Below are 19,098 nucleotides of genomic sequence, written 5' to 3'. Positions count from 1 at the left end.
GTCTCTTCGTGTCTCCAACAACTCATATTACTTTAATAAAGTAATGAACAGGACTAATATTAGTAAATGCAAACTGCACAGTTTCACAAGGCACCATCCTCCTTGACCTATTTGCCTCTTCACTGCTTACAGAGCACAGCACTGTACATTGTATAGTGCCTGTGCTAAATACTGCAGCTCAACCCCATTCACTTGAATGGAACTGAGTAGCAGCATAGCCATAATTTCTATTTCTATTATTATCCTGTATATCCAGTATGAAGTATGCTCCTAAGGTCTGCCAGGTGAAGGCTTGGTATTTTATCATTTATACACATACAACTCAGCAGGCTCTATGTCTAATTCTCTGTTAGAGCAAACAAGTAGTTGAAGGCTAGATGCTAGGATGTCTGCCATTGACAATATACAGAAATTAGAGGAGTATCTGCTACATAACATTATCTCTTTCACTTAGAAGCAGCAACTTGATTATAGTGAATATTATTCCTGTATTTATGTGAATAAAAGCACTTGGATTGAGACATAAAACTTACTGTTATCTGCAGCACTCTCACTGGGGTCCTGTTCACTCTTCCCTTTCCCTCTCCATAGCCTTCTATGTAATGCTGTGCTATGACACTACCTGTAACCTTCTGTCCATCTTGCACTAACAAGACATAATTGAGCAGAGATTTCAGAGTTAATAGCAATGTATAAGGGAAGGGGAAGCAGGAAAGAGCCTGATAAGTAGATATAACTCTATTTCCAGCTCTAAATCAGAAAAATACTCTGACCATTATAAAAATGTGTAATAAAGTAATTCCGCAAACAATGTTGAGCTTAAAAATGACATGTTAAACTGTCAATATCCCTTTCAGGTGAAGGCCGCTTGTCGCAAATGACTACAAGGATGCAGCAAAAAGACGCTGCGGGAAAAACTGCAGCAGCAAAGCCAAGTTTTTTTGCCACGTTTCTTCCACGGATATACTGCGGCGTTAAAGGTTGTGGTTTTCAGTACAATATAAAAGACATTTTATGCATACAGACTAATAAAATATACAAACCTCATTGCCTCATTGCTTGTTCAATTCTGATATCATTGTGTGCATTTGCTTTTAATGCCAGTCAAGCAGCCATCTTATGAGACTGATTTTACACTATAGTAAAAATCAAGATGCACACAATAAATACGATACATGGAAAGAAATGCTGCACCTTAGACGTAGATACCATAGGTAGGGTTTTAAGGCTATGTTCATGTCTGCCTGCATAACGCAAGCCATAACACTGAGCTAGATCCATTGTAACATGGATTATTACTTTATAACATCTGATGGCTAATGCCTCGCTTTACTGGCTATGTTACTCTCACAATATACTGTACCTTATTTTAGTATGTAGTGGTTAGAGTAGCTGTGAGACCAACAGAGAAGCATTGTAGTGTGAGAAGGATGCGGCAGTCTCAGGAGAGATATGTGATAAAGGAAATAACATGCTCTAGATCATGCCTGATATGATTTTGCAGCAGTAGTATTGGTAAAATCACAGAGTAAATTCGATCCCATTTTCTGTGATTTGTCAGTAATATTGGCAAACAGCATTGTACTAACTAAAAGTCATCCCTAGAGCAATGCAATATTATTCAACCCCATTCTGCTACTTTTGTTACCTTGGTGGAAACAAAAAGATTGGTTTTTGGGTCAAATTTGACAAAATGTATGTAGGGGCCAAACACTTAAGAGGAGCAGTGGGTTATTGATCCAAATAATGGTACAATCATTATTCTATTCTATTGTATATCTAACAAAATTGTAGGGACCAGCATCCATAGACTAATGTCTATACCTGTATTTCTAAAAAAAAAAGTTTAGTATTTATAGCAATTTGAATGTTTATTGCACCCTGAAATGTTTCCTTCACTGCAGCACAGTATACAATATGCTCTTCATGGTCTCTATATTGACAGATATTTATTTTTACCTTGAAGGTGTCCACTAAGGATGATACCTTCTTGTTATAAAGGTCCCCTGCTGCTAAGTCAGTCACAGATTGTTCTATTATCAAGACCCTCAATAATCAGCTGAAAACTGTAACAGATAATGATGGTAAATTGTTAGTTCCCACTTAGCACCGCCACAGGAGATATAAAACATAATGGTATCAATAGGCTGCCCATGTAATACAGATTGAGATGTACTTTTTGCAGTTCTCTATGAACAGGGAACCCTTCTCTATTAACTCACAGACCCCCTGATAGAGAATTTAAAAATTAAGTGCACAAATCAAATATCCCCTTTAGGCTGAGGCCCCATGTATATGTAAATGCTGCAATTTTGTCGCGGTGTGGTGCCTCAGCCTTAAGGTGAAATGAGAACTAGGTTCATGTAATGCCAGGGACCTTAAAGACACAGAACAAGGACCAATCCCAAACCTTTGCTTGGGAGGTGGGGAGAGAATGAATCGTGCTTCCACAATGTACTGAAGAAATGCCGACTTTATTGGCAATATTCATACAACGCATTTCAGGCTTACGCCCTTTTCAAGTGTTAATCGCTTGGTATGCAGTTTATAGCTCTGATTAAACATCAGGAAAGGAATGATGAAGCAAACCCTAGAGAAAATGGTGAGGCTCAATCACTGATACAAATCACTGACCAAACACTGGTTGTGTGAATAAAGGCATAACAGGGACATATTTGGAAATTGCAGAATTACTTCTACAAGGTACTACAGTTTATCACAAATTTACTGATGACAGACTCCTTTGAACATTACAGAAAATTAACAAGGCTAAAAAACATTATGGCTATAGAATAATACCCTCTTATGTTTAAATGTATTTATTATGCTTCTCTTTGACTGCTGTCCACAGCGATCTATTTCATGAATTTTATATATATATATATATATATATATATATATATATATATATATATATATATTGGAGGCAAACCTTACAGTCCATAACAAAGGACAGTAATAATGGTCATTTTAGCTTTCACAGCTGGTACAGATGTGAGTAAAATACAAATTCTTCCAATTTTAAAAGTCAACCTGAGCACAGATTTCTAGCTGCCATACACACCATGCAATTTACAGTAATACATAAGAATCAGTAGGGTAATTTTCTCATAATTAACTGGGCAGCTGTGCCATCAATGTAATCAGAATCAAGACGATAAAGAATTATTGACTAGATTATGTGCATAAATTATAGAACATTGTTAGGCTGCAGCATCAAACAGCTCATCTATATTCTGGAGGGAAGTTTGAGGTGTATGTCATCGACAGCAAGGTTGAGACTAAAGCGCCATATTAATGTTTATTGGAAGTTTCTTTGGATAATGAGAAGAATCAGGGAAATTCTTAAAGTCTTGCATCCCATATAAAGTTTTACGTCTTTGAGTAGGATGAATGAGTCGAGCTATATCACACAAAGAGCCTTACAGAATGCACTTGTGAATAATGGGATTCATGCATGAGACAACGGACAAGGCAAGAACTGCACCCACATTCCATTTAACATCCTTTTTCTACAGTGATCAGCCATTAGTTCTTTCTATTGGAACAAATGAGGCTGAGAAAGACAGGAGAGGTCAAACATCTGTACTCTCGGAAAGCATTATCAGTTCAGTTGACTAAACTGTGCAAACCCTGTCAGCCTTGTGTTTTCCATTGACTACAGTGAAGTCACACAGTTCAATGTGACCTTCAGCACGCTCGCCACTTTGCATGAGATGAAGAGGAATTTATAACATTTTGTTATTACAGTATAAACACTTCTTTAAATTCTCAGCCATGACGCAATGTAGTCTATCAAAATCGCACTGGCATTACTCATATAACCTGCTATACATTAACTAATAATGCAATGTATCCACTATGGGATGTTTGCTTATAGCAATGAACAATGCCTTGTTTCATAGTTGTTGATGTGTCCTTTTGCAGGGGAGTGAAAATTGTTCAACATTTCAGCTAAAGCGTTGCGGAAAAGTTGTTTCTTTTTGTTGCAGATTTTGCTGTGATCCAAGAGTGGATTGTGCAGAAGCGAGACATATAACAGCTTCCTATATATTTCCCATTCCTTTTGTAACCACTTCTGGCTTTGCTTCAAAAAACCACATTCTACCTGCATGCTGATGGAGCAAGCCAAAATCTCACATTATCATGTTAAGATTCCCATCTCAGATTGCAGAAATGTCTGTTCCACAGTTCACGTTGTGTAAATATTCAATCCTCAATGGAAGCTGCTAAAAGACACAACAAAACATGAAGTAGAAATAGGAGGCATAATCTTGTCTAAGTCTTTAAATATCAGCAAGCTTTGAAGTGCTACACCAAATGTTATTTATTTTAAGACAATATGCATTTATCCAGAGGCAGAGGTTTCTTAGTGTCCATGCATCACACTGACATGAATGGAATATGAGATGACCTTTATGTTATTATATTGTCAAGAAGAATGATTTGGAGTGAATAGTAAAGGCGCATTTCTATTCCTTAATCATCTGCTAGAATTTCAGGCAAATCACCACAGGGTTCCGCAGACAGATATGTTGTTCTCACCTGTTCTAATGACACGTACCTCTGCAAGGGTTTGTGAACAGAGCACAGCAGTAAATTTGACTCCTTCAGGTCATGTAAGTGCTGCAGACACCCTGGTTTAGTGTGCTGCCTTAATAAGTCCAGGTTAAATCACTTTTTTATTGAGAATGAGTATAATTACCAAATGCCATATGCACATCTTAATATTTGAATTGCAGCAACACATTGGAGGAAGCCTGGAGGCTGGGAGTAATAACACTTGAGATAAGACTTGTCATGGTGGCTATAAATTCTGCAATGTACCTGATCTTGGTTGTAGTCTCTCCCCCAAGGCATGTCCTTGTTGTCAGCCTTCCTAAACCTGATGGCAGTTGGAGTGCCCATGATGTTTTTGCAGCAATAAGACTCAGGGAACTTGAGATATGCAGAAAAAGGGTAACCTACAACTTTACTTAATGGGATTCTATCATTAAATTACTATTTATTTATTTTTTTCACTAACACCTAGAAATAGCCTTAAGAAAAACTATTCATCTCCTACCTTTAGATGTCTTCTCCACGCCGGCATTCGGTAGAAATCCCAGTTTTCCTCAGTATGCAAATGAGCTATCTCGCAGCACTAGGGGCAGTCCCTAGTGCTCAAACAGGGGCATCCCTAATTCTGCGAGAGAAATCACCAGCGCCTCCATCTTCTTCCGGCACTGGCTTCAAACTTTTTTGGGCCTCGGCAGAGCCAACTGCACATGTCCGCAGCCATATTTTTGTTTGAGCGCTGGGGACTGCCCTCAGTGCTGCAAGAGAGCTCATTTGCATACCGAGAAAAACCAGGATTTCTACTGAATGGTGGCGCAGAGAAGACATCTAAAGGTAGGAGAATAATAGCCTTTCTTAAGCCTATTCTTATGTGTTAGTGAGAGAAAATAGCAATTTAATGATAGAATCCCTTTAAGGTAAAATGCACTATTACAGCTTCCAAGTACTAAGGTACACATCTTGCACATTACTACCAGGAGCAGGATCTGAGTTGCAGTTGGTACACCTGGTTGGCAATCACTACTTTCCTTACTACTTGATGTGCCAGCTTCTCTCTCACACAGAAAGTCTAAGACTAACGGCCCATTTGGCGTCCCAAAACAAAAAGGCGCTGCAGGAACAACTGTGGTGGCAACACATCTTTTTTTTCAACCATACTAACTATGGACCTGTGTCTGTGACTAGTCAATCTCCTATATATCCCTAAATTGTGAACCTGTAAAAAAAACTATGCTTCACACATTGTCCCATGAAAATAATATTTCTATTTAATATTAATTAAAAATTTCCCCACACTGTTTGTGACTGCGATTTAAAAGATGCTTTGATGAACCCCTGAAAATATCTGCATTGTTTCCCTTGAAAAGTGTCTTCAATGTGCTCACTGAATAAAAATGCCCACATTATACCCCAATTCAGCAAAATGCCCGTGTTGTCTAATTTAATAAACAGGCCCTCACTGTGCCCTAGGATTAAGATAATGCCCCAATGTTACCCTTCATTATAAAAAAAATGGTTTGGTGTCATAGTATTACCTGCTCCAGAAAAAGTTCCTTAAAGTCTGGTTCCCTCTGCAATCACACGGTTCGCACATAGTTAAGCCTAGCCATGCCAGCAGGTCTACAAAAACTATTCAGATGATATTACGGTATATTCTGCGGGAAGCCTTTTTGGGAACAAAGGCGGCCTCCCCTCCCCTCTGATGTCCATAATCAGTTCTCAGAAATATGGGTTGCACAAACAGAAAGTAAATCTGCACTACACCTTTCAGGAAGTCTGAATACAAAGACTTTATAGAGCCACATATGTCCATTTATATGGGTTTTGTTTGGACATCTGTTTGCAGAGGCTTATGAGACAGCACATATGCAACAGACAGACAATTAGTAAAAGTTTTATGTATACAATGCTCCAGCTGCAAGTATTAGTTAATCACTGAAGCCACGGGCGGTTCTGGATGTCTAAAGCTGAAATATGGAGACTTGCAACATCCTGAAAATGATTCATTTGCATACACATCTGCTTCCCAGAGACTTTCTTAGCCGCCACTTCTCATCTCATAAAATACATTTAACTGTCACGAATAAATATTTCACTCTTTGGAAATATTACATTGAAATAAGCAATATGAAAAACACTCAAGGAAAAACAAAATAGCTTGAATATTAACACCTGAGACGGGAACCTGGGGACAGATACTTTTCTATCTCGTGTGCAATACTTTTAGGAAGACTCATAAAATATCTGTCTCCTATCCATATTTCATTCAGCTTTAACCATATGGGGTACAAGTGGTTCTGATCTGTAATGTGTGAATAAAGCTTCTTTTTATTTTATTCTTTTCATCTGTCAGAGGCTTTCAAGATTCCAGGTAAGGACAAGATATTTTAAGATATAAGGCAACAATTATCCCAATCTTAAACAATATTGTTCCATAATTGTGTGAAGTGTTTGCTAACATTAGTTAAAGGGGTTGTCCAGCCCAAAATCAATTTTTCATATTGATGACCTATCCACAGTGATCTGCAGGGGTACAACATCTAGACCCCAAACAGATCAGAAGTCCCAGCAGGCATCAAAACTTACAGCAGTGGATAAGGAGCATGTACCAGCTCTTCTATTCAAGTAATACTACTATGTTAATAGGAAGGCTTGTGCATGTTCCCCATCTACTGCTGTAACTTTGAGAACCTAGAGACTGACAAAATAGCTGATCTGTGCGGGGTCTGGTTCTTAGGCTAGTCTTACACGACCGTAGTGTTTTTTGCGGTCTGAAATTTGCTGATCAGCAACACTAATTTTCACTCTCTGCAGATGTCCATGTCCATCTGCAAAGTGCCGTGCCGTGCAGTGATGTCCGTGACTTTGTGGACCTGCGGTATTCAGTGCGGACCCCGGTCACAGCACAACACACTGGTGGCGTAAGAGACCGCACTGAATACAATGTGTCCGCAAATGGTCCGCAATTGAGAACCCACAATTGTGGACCAATTGTGGATTTAAATTACTTGTAAGGCCAGCCTTAGACTCCCACAGATCACACACTGTATGATTGATTTATTCGGGACTGGACAACCCTTTTCAGACAATATCCACCTAAAATGTGAAATCATATCACTTTTATTCTAAGCTTTTTTTATTTTAATTTTTGGGGGTATTCCAGTTTTCACACTAGACACTAGAGCAGACACAATAGGGGGATTTATCAAGCTCTTCCCTTTAGAATTTTTGCATCAAAAAGCGTTAAAATAGTTTTAATTCCATGACTTGGCACAATCCTTCTCACTGGATAGATGCAGCTCACGCGTTTCAATTACAAAATAAAATGACTTTTTTTTCAGATATCAACATGAAATTGAATATTTATTGGAATAGACTGGGAAAAAAAATAAAGGTAATGTTTAAAATTCTACAAATGTGAGACAGCGTCAATAGTTTAAAGGAATTCCATATACTAAAGTTTTCAGACAAAACAAATCAGTACCTGTGTAAACAGCCATCTATTTAACTTTTATTAACAGGGAAGAATTCTCTAACTTCTTAATAAAGATTTTAGTTCATTTAGGATTTGGACTTCTTTAACCCCCTAAACATTTTTAACCCCTTAGTGACCAGCCTGTTTTGGACCTTAATGGCCAAGCCAAATTTTGTGTGACTCTATCAGTGAATAATAGTTGTTGTTGTTGTTGTTGATATTGTTTTTTCATGACATGTTGTACTTTACTGAGAAGGTAAAATTAGACTGATATAACCTGTGTAAATGTATTAAAAAACTCGCAAATGCTGAAAATTTTGAACATTTTTCAATGTTTTCCATTTTCAGCTGCAATATCTCACATATGCACAATAATACAGGGCAAAAAAGGTAGTAGTTATATACGTACAAATGTTCATTTTGTGTTTCAAGCATATTTGAAATAATTTTAGCATATTTGAGTAACTTAGACAATTTACAAGTTTATCAAGTATATAAGCAAATTTTGGAAATTTGGAGTATGTGATTTTTTCCTGTACCAAGCTATGTTTGCAGACAGGAATAGGTGGCATAATGACATAACCTCCAATTAAATGACCCAATTTGGAAAACTAGACCCCTTCAGGTATTCTTTGAGGGGTATAGTGAGCATTTTGATCAAACAAATATTATTTTGCAAGAATTAGTACAAATGATGAAAAAAATTACATTTTCATTTTCTTCAAATATGTGTCATTTTAAAGCTAGTTTTTTTGCACACAACACATCAAAAAGAAGAAACACACCCCGGAATATATCACCCCACCTCTCCCATGTTAAAAAATGTACACTTTGTGGCCTTAGTCCTATGTACGCACATACAGTAGGGCCCAAGAGGTAGGGAGGGCCAAATGGATTTCAAAACACAAATTTTGCTTGCAGATATTTTAGGCCTATTGCAAATTTGAACAAGATTTCAGTTACCAAAGCAATTGAAAACCCCCATAAATGACACCATTTTATAAACTAGACCCCTTAAGGTATTCATTGAGGGGTATAGTGAGTACTTTGATCCCATAAGTTTTGAGAAAATTTGCATCAAACAAAAAAAAGTCTTTTTTTTTTTTTTTTTACACAAAAGTGTCATTTTATAGGCAGGTTTTTTTGCACATAACACATGAAAATGAAGAAACACACCCTAAAATAGACTTCTCCCGTGTTCAAAAATGTACACTTTGTAGCCTTAATCCTATGTATGGATACACAGTAGGCCCCAAAAAGAAGGGAGCACCAACTGGATTTCAAGACACAAATTTTGCTTGCAGATATTTTAGGCCCATTGCACATTCAAACAAGTTACCAAAACAATTGAAAACCCCCATAAATGACACCATTTTATAAACTAGACCCCTTGAGGTATTCGTAGTGAGCATTTTGACCCCATAGGTTTTAAAAGAATTTGTGTCAAACAAAAAAATCTCATATTTTTTTTACTCAAAAGAGTAATTTTAAAGTCAGTTTTTTTTGCATACAAAGCATGAAAATGAAGAAAAGCACCCCAAAATAGATGACCCCATTTCTCCAGTGTTCAAAAGTGTACACTTTGTGGCCTTAATCCGGACGCATGGCAGGGCCCAACTGGATTTCAAGGCACAAATTTTGTTTGCAGATATTTTAGGCCCATTGTACATTCAAACAAGATTTGAGTTACCAAAATTCCACATTACTGGTGATTCAGCTCTGCAAAAGTGTCATGGCATCCAAAAACCAAACCGTCTGTGCTCCAAAAACCCAATAACCCTTCTTCCCTTCTGTGTCCGGCTGTGCCCTAATATCAGTTAATACCCACATATGACATTACGTATGTTATCCTGGGTACACCAGTGTCATACATGTGTCATACATGTGGCATAAACTGCAGTTTGGGCGCACAGCAGGGCACAGAAGGGAAGGAGCGCTATGCGGCTTTTGGAGTACAGATTCAGATGTTTAGTATCTGGACACCATGTCATGTTTGTAGAGCCTGTAAGGTACCAGAAAAGTGGATTCCCCAAAGGAGTGACCCCATTTTGAAAACTGCACCCCTCAAAGAATTTATCAGAGGGTGTAGTGAGTATTAGTATCCCAGACGTGACTGCACAGCTGATGGTGAAGAGTGAATATATAAGCTGTGTGGAGGACATTGCAGACACCAAATTCCCTACTATGTCCCAGTAGCTCCTATGATTGGGGGAGTCACTCTGGGGGTCACTTTGGGGGTCATTACTGGTGTCTGTTCCCTCATAAGCTGTAAATCTGGGGTGTCCCCTGATATACGCTCACACAGCTTATATATTCCCTTCCTGCCGCAGCTAGTTGTGTTCTAATAATTTGATGATTTGGGGGCTTTTTTCTTCACATTGCTAGATGCTATATTTTCTTTATTTTTCTGGTTGGGCTTGTTGTTTGCGGGATGCAATGTATTTTGTAATGACACCATTTTTGGGTGCCTACAATTTATTGAATACATTTTATTAACTCTTTTTTTGCTGGATTTAAAAAAATAAAATTGATTCTGGTGTTGCATTCTACCTTTTAAATTTTTCGCCATGCAGTGTACAGTATAAGTAAAATGTGGCCTTTATTCTGCGGGTCAGTACGATTACGGTGATACCTCATTTATATTATTTGTTTATGCGATACTAATTCTGCAGAACAAAAACACATTTGGGGACATAAATTAGTGATTTTTCAATTGCCATCTTCTGAGAAGCGTTACATTTTTATTTTTCGGTTGACAGTGTTGGTTGGGGGTTTATTTTTTGCGGGACAACCTGCACTTTTTATTGGTACTGTTGTGGGGTGTATTTGACTTTTTGATCACTTTTTATAGCATATTTACTGGGATTATTAATCCCAGCATCATTGCAAAACAAAGGCCTCTTGGAAGGTCGAGCATGATGTTAAAGGGAGCAGCCTTTATTGGACTATTTTCACTGAGATTCTGTCTTCCTAATTACATCAGGGAAGATAGGCTTGCACATTTAAGTGAGCACCCTCTATTGGTTTGCAACACTGAGGCACCTGACTTCCTAATTACATCAATGAAGACAGATTTGCATATTCTTCCCATAGTCCCTTGCAAAGTGGAGTGCTAAAGGCTTAATAAGTCTCCACACACCTATATGGGGGTCTCTCCCCAAGGAGTGACGATACCCCCCATATTGTAAATGTGGCATAGAAAGTTACTGTGGTGCCCCCTTTCCTAGATGCTGTAAGCGAACACTTACTTTGCTTAATGGATTCAGCCCTGCTTATGGGACCAGTCATAACTGCAACTGCTGTGACCCCTTTGTGACTTTGTGACCCCCTGTGACTGCTGTTCCTCTTGAAATTCTTTGTCTGATGTCAGCATAAACATTTACCATTATGTCTTTTGTTGAGATTAAAAAAAAAATTCCTGGATAAAATGTTCAAGTACTAATAAAATCCTGTATTTCTGCATCTAAACATTTAGACCAACTGCCCAATTTTGACATTTACCTGCACCCAATGCTATAAGGGGTGCTAGGAAGATCTGGGTTTCAGCTGTACCTAACCCGATAGGTACCCCGGATGGTGTTGGGAAATAGGGTAAGGTTGGGGGTTTGTGTATGCCTGTTTACTGGCTAACCTTAAGCCTTAGCCTTAGTAATTAATGCTCTTTAACAAATAACATATTTAAAACTACACACAAGAATCAATCTATTTTATTGAAAAAAACACTGCCCCACACTTCACTCATTGATCATTTTATCAATTAAAAAAAACCAAGATACTGGAACCTGTAATAAAATACATTGTCAAAAGTATATATAAACAAAAAAAAAAAAACATAACTACCAGAAGATGATTGTCTATGCAGTTCTCCTGTCTTTTGGCTGGAGCACATTAAACCAGTCAATGACAGCTGTATGCTGGTCTAGATCACATGGCTTAAGTTTTTCATGGTCATAATGTCCAGAGTAACAAAGACCACATGATGTAAACCAACCAATGACAACTTGGAGCAACCACTGTCCAGTTTAAAGCAGTCCAGGCTACTATTAGTCATTCACCTATTTTCCATGAGGTAAGTGACCACGGGTAACCAGTTCCACACATTTTTCTGTCCCACTTATCACCTGACGTGCTCCAATAATTAAGAACCATGGTGCATCTCTAATGATTCATGCACAAGAAAATGTCAATTTGGCACACTGTAAGCAACCACTGTAGGGATTGCGTCAGTGCAGGGACTCCTTTGTTGTCAGTGCAGGGATAACAAAGGAGTCCCTGCACTGGGTTAAACTACAGACAGCTATTTAACAAATAAATAGCTGTCACCATTTTGAGTGATTCATGAAAAGAGACAAAAGTGCAAAACAAAATAAGTGAAGATGAAGCAAAATAAAGGATGAGATTTTCTCTTTCCCTAGAACAAACAGAAGTTTAATTTTTTCAGTAAAATTGAGTATTTGTCCCTGAGAAGATTTTGTGTTATAACCTCAAATCCATTCCACACTTATCCATACTTCTTGTGTCTCAACTTGCTTCAGATGAGCTCATTCATTCTGTTTTGTGTTCTAAGGCAAGAAGGACTTGAGAGAACCATCTGTTCTTTTTATATCTTGTTATTGTTTGATCTAAAGGGAATAATTATAACTGCGTCTATTACAATGCTAAGCCTGTTGTCATATGTTGTAGCCACTGCAGAATCGTTCTTCTGCCTAAGGAAGTAATTTTGGAAATGATTGTTTTTGTGGCAAAACAGGGTACTTGACCACAACTTGTCTGAAAGACATTTTTTATAGTGAATTATAAAATATTACAATAAAATATTTAACTTTTCCCCATCTTTCTTTCTGAGCTAGGTACGTTTATTATCTCATAATCTCTAATCTTAATATTTCTTTTTAACATTCAGCTGTTTTCATTCAGCTTCATATCTGTCCAGAATTTATCATCTGATTCATTGTTTGATGGATTTATTGATTGAATGATACAGCTATTATTTGTTTTCTAAGTAAAATCTTTTTTTTTTGCTGATATCCACACACATTTAAACTAGGCCATACTAGGACTGTTTGCCAACACAAGGCTCATTTACTGGGTTGTTATTGTGAGATATGTTTTAGCAAAAAAAGATATATCCTATGAATCAATGATACATGCAGTTTGCTATTGATGCAGTAATGCTGAACCCTTTAGGGCGGGTTCACATCTGCGCCCAGTCTCCGCTTTAGCCAAACCGGTGGATTTCCGTCTTCTGCCCAAAGAGACTGGACAGGGGAGGGAACCCCAGCAGTCAGTTTTCAAACCCATTCACTTGAATGGGTTTGCAAAGTAACTGCCCATGTGCGTCTTCTGCATGTCCGCAGCGAAACGTTTTCTTTTAGCTGGACACAAAGTCAGACATGCGGGACTTTGTGTCCGGTTAAAAAAAAAGGTTTTGCCGCGGAGAGGCAGAACATGGTAACTTTGCAGTAACTTTGCAAATTCAAGTGAATGGGTTGAATTGGTTTGAAAACTGATGGCCAGGTTTCCGTCCCATTCAGTTTTTCAGGGCAATAGATGGAAATCCGCCAGATTGGCAAAACAGGAGACCGGGCGCAGGTGTGAACCCACCCTTACATAAATTTAGGGTCATCAAAGAAAACTTATGTGTCTATCATGGTCATCCCTGTCAGTATCACATTCTCAATTCCAAATTACACACACTTGCAAAATCCTTGTGTCAGGGTCTGGGGTTGCTAGGTGGGGTGGCATAGACACAAAAGTGCAGATTCTTTAGTCCATTGGCTTACACTTGTTAAAGCACTTTTCCCCCTACGCCAAACAGCAGCACAAGATGGGGTATTCCTGCCCCTGTGTGCTGTTAGGACAGGTGGAACTTTTAATTAGCTAACAGTTTTTCCCCCTATAAGAGGCCAGAGCGACCTCCTCCCCCCTGTGTTTTTTTCTGTCCTGTGCGACTGGACAGGTGGAGGAGGCTGTGGCCTCCTCTATGGTTTAGAATAAGGTGTCTTAGATCCTTTCTTCTCTTTCCCTTCTTTCTGAGTGAAAGATCTAGGTTTATACTGCAGTCTTTTGTCTTACCTGCCTTGTGCAGGTTACTGACTTTTTCAGCTGCAGTTCATTTACTGCCCTGCAGTAAGGTAAGCCGTGTCCTCTTTCAGCTTTCCCTCTGTGTTCACTGCAGAGACTAAAAGCACTAATTTCTATTGCTATGGGCACTCTGTCTACTTCACAATATCGAAGTCGATTCACCGCCATTATGGTAAGATCCAACCAAATTTTTGTATTTCTTGCGGTTTTTCAATGTGCATTTAATTCCTAAGCGGGGACTATATGCTGTGAACCTAAAAGAAGGGTTCATATACCTATGTGCTATCATTACTTATTAGGTGCATATTTGCTTATTGCTCACATGATGGTGGATGCTCTAAGACAATTTGTTGTAAGGTTATGCATGTCTGCACTGCTGTCAGTACGGGGTCCTCCAGCTAGGAGCCCTTCATTTATTGTTGTCATCTCCTGGGTGAAGGAGTACATGAGATTTCTGGTAAGGTTCCCTCTCCCAGTTTTCATAAGAGGTCTTACTTAGAAATAGAAGCCCTAGTGGCTCAAGCTGTAGGGTTACAGACTTGTATGCCTGAATCCACAGTATCCTGGGTTCAATTCCAGTTGCACTTTGCATTTGTGATATGAAAAAAAAAAAAAAAAGTTAATAAGGTACTTGTGGTTCTCATGGTCCATTCACATGGAGAAAGTCTCTAAACTTCATGCTGGACTCTGTCTGCTTGAAAATCTCCCTCCTCTAGGTGGGAAAAGATCATATCAGCAGTGCATTATTTATAGGTGATACAGCGGGTTTCCATCCTAACTGCCAAAGGTTACTGGATCTTATGTCAGGGTCTGCAGTTGCAGTCCCTTGGGCCATATAGCGCATGCGGCCTGCAGAAGGTAAGTCTGAGGCCTGGAATCACAACCCGTGGGGCCTGGAGGGGCTTCATTTTAAGGGCTGGATGTCCATGTCCAGATAGTCTGGACCCTGTTGACCACAGAGACAGCCCTCTCCGGTAGAGAGCGCATCTACAGGAGATTCCCATACGGGCAATGAGGAATTGGATGGAGGAGGCTGTGTCATCCAGCTGACAAAAAACTCAGCAGTCTGGGTCAAGCCAATTTAGTTATTCCTCAAAATTTGTCTTTCATCCAGGTGGTGTTCCATCTTAAGGACGGGATGTCCATGGTCCAGCTAGCGCTGGACCCTGTTGACTATAAACGCCCCTCTCTCACTAGTGGGGCGAATCTAGAGAAAAGTTCCATAGGAATAAAGTGGAATTGGATGAAGAGTTCATGGTCCAGTTTACCTGGACCCTGTTGCCCACTGATGCATCCCTCTCTGGTGGAGAGTGTCCACGGTCCAGCTAAGGTTGGAACCTGTTGACTACCTATGTCTCCCTCTCTGGTGGAGAGCACATCCAGATAAGCGTTCCATAGGAGGAACATGAAATTGAATGTAGAGTCCACGGTCCAATTTATCTGGACCCTGTTGACCACTGATGCATCCCTCTCTGGTGGAGAGTGTCCACGGTCCAGCTAAGGCCGGACCCTGTTGACTACCTATGTCTCCCTCTCTGGTGGAGAGCACATCTAGAGAAGCATTCCATAGGAGGAACATGAAATTAAATGTAGAGTCCATGGTCCAGTTTACCTGGACCCTGTTGACCACTGATGCATCCCTCTCTGGTGGAGAGTGGCCATGGTCCATCTAACGCCAGACCCTGTTGACTACCTATGCCTCCCTCTCTGAGGAGAGCACATCTAGATCGGCTGGGTAGGCTATTTGGTCTCATCATATGTCCGCCTGATCACGGCTTATCCAAGATCCATCGGTCCTTCAACTTGTTCAAGCCAGACAAATACGTAAGGACCCTCCCTCTTCAGGGCATCAAGCAACTTTATCTAGACAGCTCTCCCATTCGGCAAATCCTTGGCCCCCCACACCTTCACAAAGGTAGTGGCCCCAGTCGTAGCCGCCCTGCGCCTCCAAGGGATCTTATTGTCCCATAACTAGACGAATGGCTCCTAAAAGCCCGGTCAAAGGAGGTGCTTGCCACACAGTTGGAATCCACTGTGGCTTTCCTAAATGATCTGGGCTGGCTAATAAACTGGCAGAAGTCAGTAGTGGTTCCATCTACCCCGATTCAATTTCTGGGTTTATCTTGGATTCTCTCAGCATGATGATCTCCCTGCCTCCTCCTTGGAAGGAGAAGATTGGTCAAGCGGCTCATCACCTATCCACAACCCGGAAGGTTACTATCAGGACCGCCATGAAGGTCCTAGGTCTCATGTCCGCAGCCATCAAGGCAGTTCTGTGGGCCCTATGGCACATGCGCCCCTTACAGTGCGAGATCCTGAGAGTCGGGAACCACAGTCCTTCGGGGCTACAGAAGCCTATCCAGTTATCCATCAGAACCCGTCGATCACTGGCTTGGTGGTCCCAGCTCAGAGACGGGAAATCCACGGTCCAGACATCCTGGACCCTGTTGACCACAGATGCCTCCCTCACAAGATGGGGAGTGCTTCTGGGGGAGACCCCGGTACGTGGGACCTGGAACCAGCTTAGAGAAGGCTCATTTGTCCAACTGGCGAGAGCTCACTGCGGTGCACCGTGTGCTTCTAATGTTTGCACCCCACCTGCAAGGGAAAGCTGTGAGAGTGAGAACAGACAACTTAACAGCAGTCCGATATATCAGCAAACAAGGGGGGAACCAGATCCCCCTCGCTTCTGCAGGTGACAAATCTAATATTCTCCTGGTGGAGAGGAATCTTTCACAACTATCAGCGGTTCATATTCAAGGTGGGCTGAACATCCTTGCGGATCAGCTAAGCAGAGGCCTGGTGATGACAGGCGAATGGTCCCTAAATCCGGACATCTTTCATCATCTCACTGAGATGTGGGGTCTCCCCGAGGTGGACCTGATGGCCACCCAGTACAACGCCAAAGTGACGAGGTTTTGCTCCCTCTACCGGGAAGACAATCCTTTGGCGGTAGATGCCCTGTCAATACCTTGGAGGTTCAAACTGGCATACGTTTTTCCTCCTATTCTGATGATTCCGAAGGTATTGGCGAAACTCAGGCAGGACCAGACTTCGGCAATAGTGATCATGCCGTTCTGGCCAAAAAAGGGCATGGTTTACCCACCTCATCCTAATGAGTCAAGGGACCTACTGGAGGCTTCCACAAGTCCAAAACCTGGTAATTCTGAACTGACAGCTCTGCCAGGACCTGGACAGGTTCAACCTCATGGCCTGGAGGTTGACCGCATCGTATACGGAGATAGACGATTATCCCAGGCCGTTCTAAGAACGTTGGCCCATTCAAGAGTGGATTCAACTAACAGGAGTTACCAAAGGATCTCGGATAGGCAGCTTAATAACTCTGCTATCGAATCGGTCTTGGAGTTCCTACAGAGTGACCTGGATAAGGGGCTAACTCCAGCTACCCTGAAGGTTCATGTTTCAGCACTTTCCGCTCTTCTAGGGACCTGGTTATAACAAGATCCTCTATTAAAGTAATTCCTTAAAGGGGCCTCTAGGCTCCGCCCTCAGATGCAGCCCCCTGTCCCGCAATGGGACTTGGCTGCGGTTCTTCAGGGGCTTTGTTCTCCCCCGTTTGAACTCTTAACAGAAGTGGACTGGAGATATCTCTCCTACAAGGTAACCTTCTTGTTGGCAATTACCTCTGCCAAAAGGATTGGAGAATTACAAGCTTTGGCTGCCTCGGAGCCATTCATTACCTTTTTCCCTGATAGGGTTCAACTTGGGTTCATCCAGGGATTTTGTCCTAGGGTCGCATATATCTGCGCATATATTTGGATTGTACAGCTTCCTTTCGAAGAACCTGCTCATCAATACCTACGGCCGTAACAAAGGTGTTAAAGCCACCCTGTCAAGATGGATCAGGGAGGCCATCGCTTGCTCTCTTCGCGCTCAAGACCTACCAGTACCGGAATTGGACCAACTTCCCGGTCAGAGAGACGCTCGCTCTCCTTAGAGCAGATATGTTCCGCTGCTTCCTGGAGTTTTCATCTGATGTTCGCCAGACACTGCAGATTGGACTGGCGCAGCTCAGAGGCCACAGCCTTCGGACATTCTGTCTTGGCATCTGCTTGCCAAGATCTCCCACCCTAGTTGGGATTTTACTTGCTAGATCCCCATCTTGTGCTGCTGTTTGGCGTAGGGGGAATGGAAGATTATAAAGATAATCTGTTTTCCCTTAGCCCAAACAGCAGCACAAGGCTCCCTCCCATTGTTTATGGTAATGTTTGTATTGTTATATTGCCTTTTATACTTTTTGACTAACACAGGGGGGAGGAGGTCGCTCTGGCCTCTTATAGGGGGAAAAACTGTTAGCTAATTAAAAGTTCCACCTGTCCTAACAGCACACAGGGGCAGGAATACCCCATCTTGTGCTGCTGTTTGGGCTAAGGGAAAACAGATTATCTTTATAATCTTCCAGTCTTTCAGACTAAGGCCCCACTTATCGAGCCACAGCCAAGAAGGGCTGCGGAAAAAACTGCAGTGGAAATGTGTCATGTTTTTTCCCACAGCGCTTTTTCCAGAAAGTCTGCAAAGTTTATGCTTCAATTATACCTTAGTGGAAAACGGCAATGTTTCAGTAGGTATAATTGACATGCTGCGGTTTACAAAAACGCAAAGGTTTTCAAAATTAATCTTAGTCTTAATAATAGCACAAGGCACGTCTGAATTATTGAGAGGCTTTTGCCTCATAATAAATCAGGCACACGTGCAATAGATTGTACGTCTACACTAGTCAGGAACTAATCACACCTGGCCTGCTCTACTCTCCTCTCCGCTACATGACTTTCACCGAAATTGCCCAGTAATGCATATACTGCATCAATGGTCTCAGAAAGGGCTGTACATTAAAGATATTCCAAACTAACACCCATCTACTACAGAAAATCGGCGTAGATGGGTTGATAAATTCCAGAAGTATAGTAGTAGGGTTGAGCCGATCTTGAAATTTCAGGATTGTTTTTAAAATCCGATTTCCG

Source organism: Leptodactylus fuscus, chromosome 3 (assembly GCF_031893055.1).
Source record: "Leptodactylus fuscus isolate aLepFus1 chromosome 3, aLepFus1.hap2, whole genome shotgun sequence".
NCBI lineage: Eukaryota > Metazoa > Chordata > Amphibia > Anura > Leptodactylidae > Leptodactylus > Leptodactylus fuscus.
Note: the sequence above shows the minus strand (reverse complement) of the source record.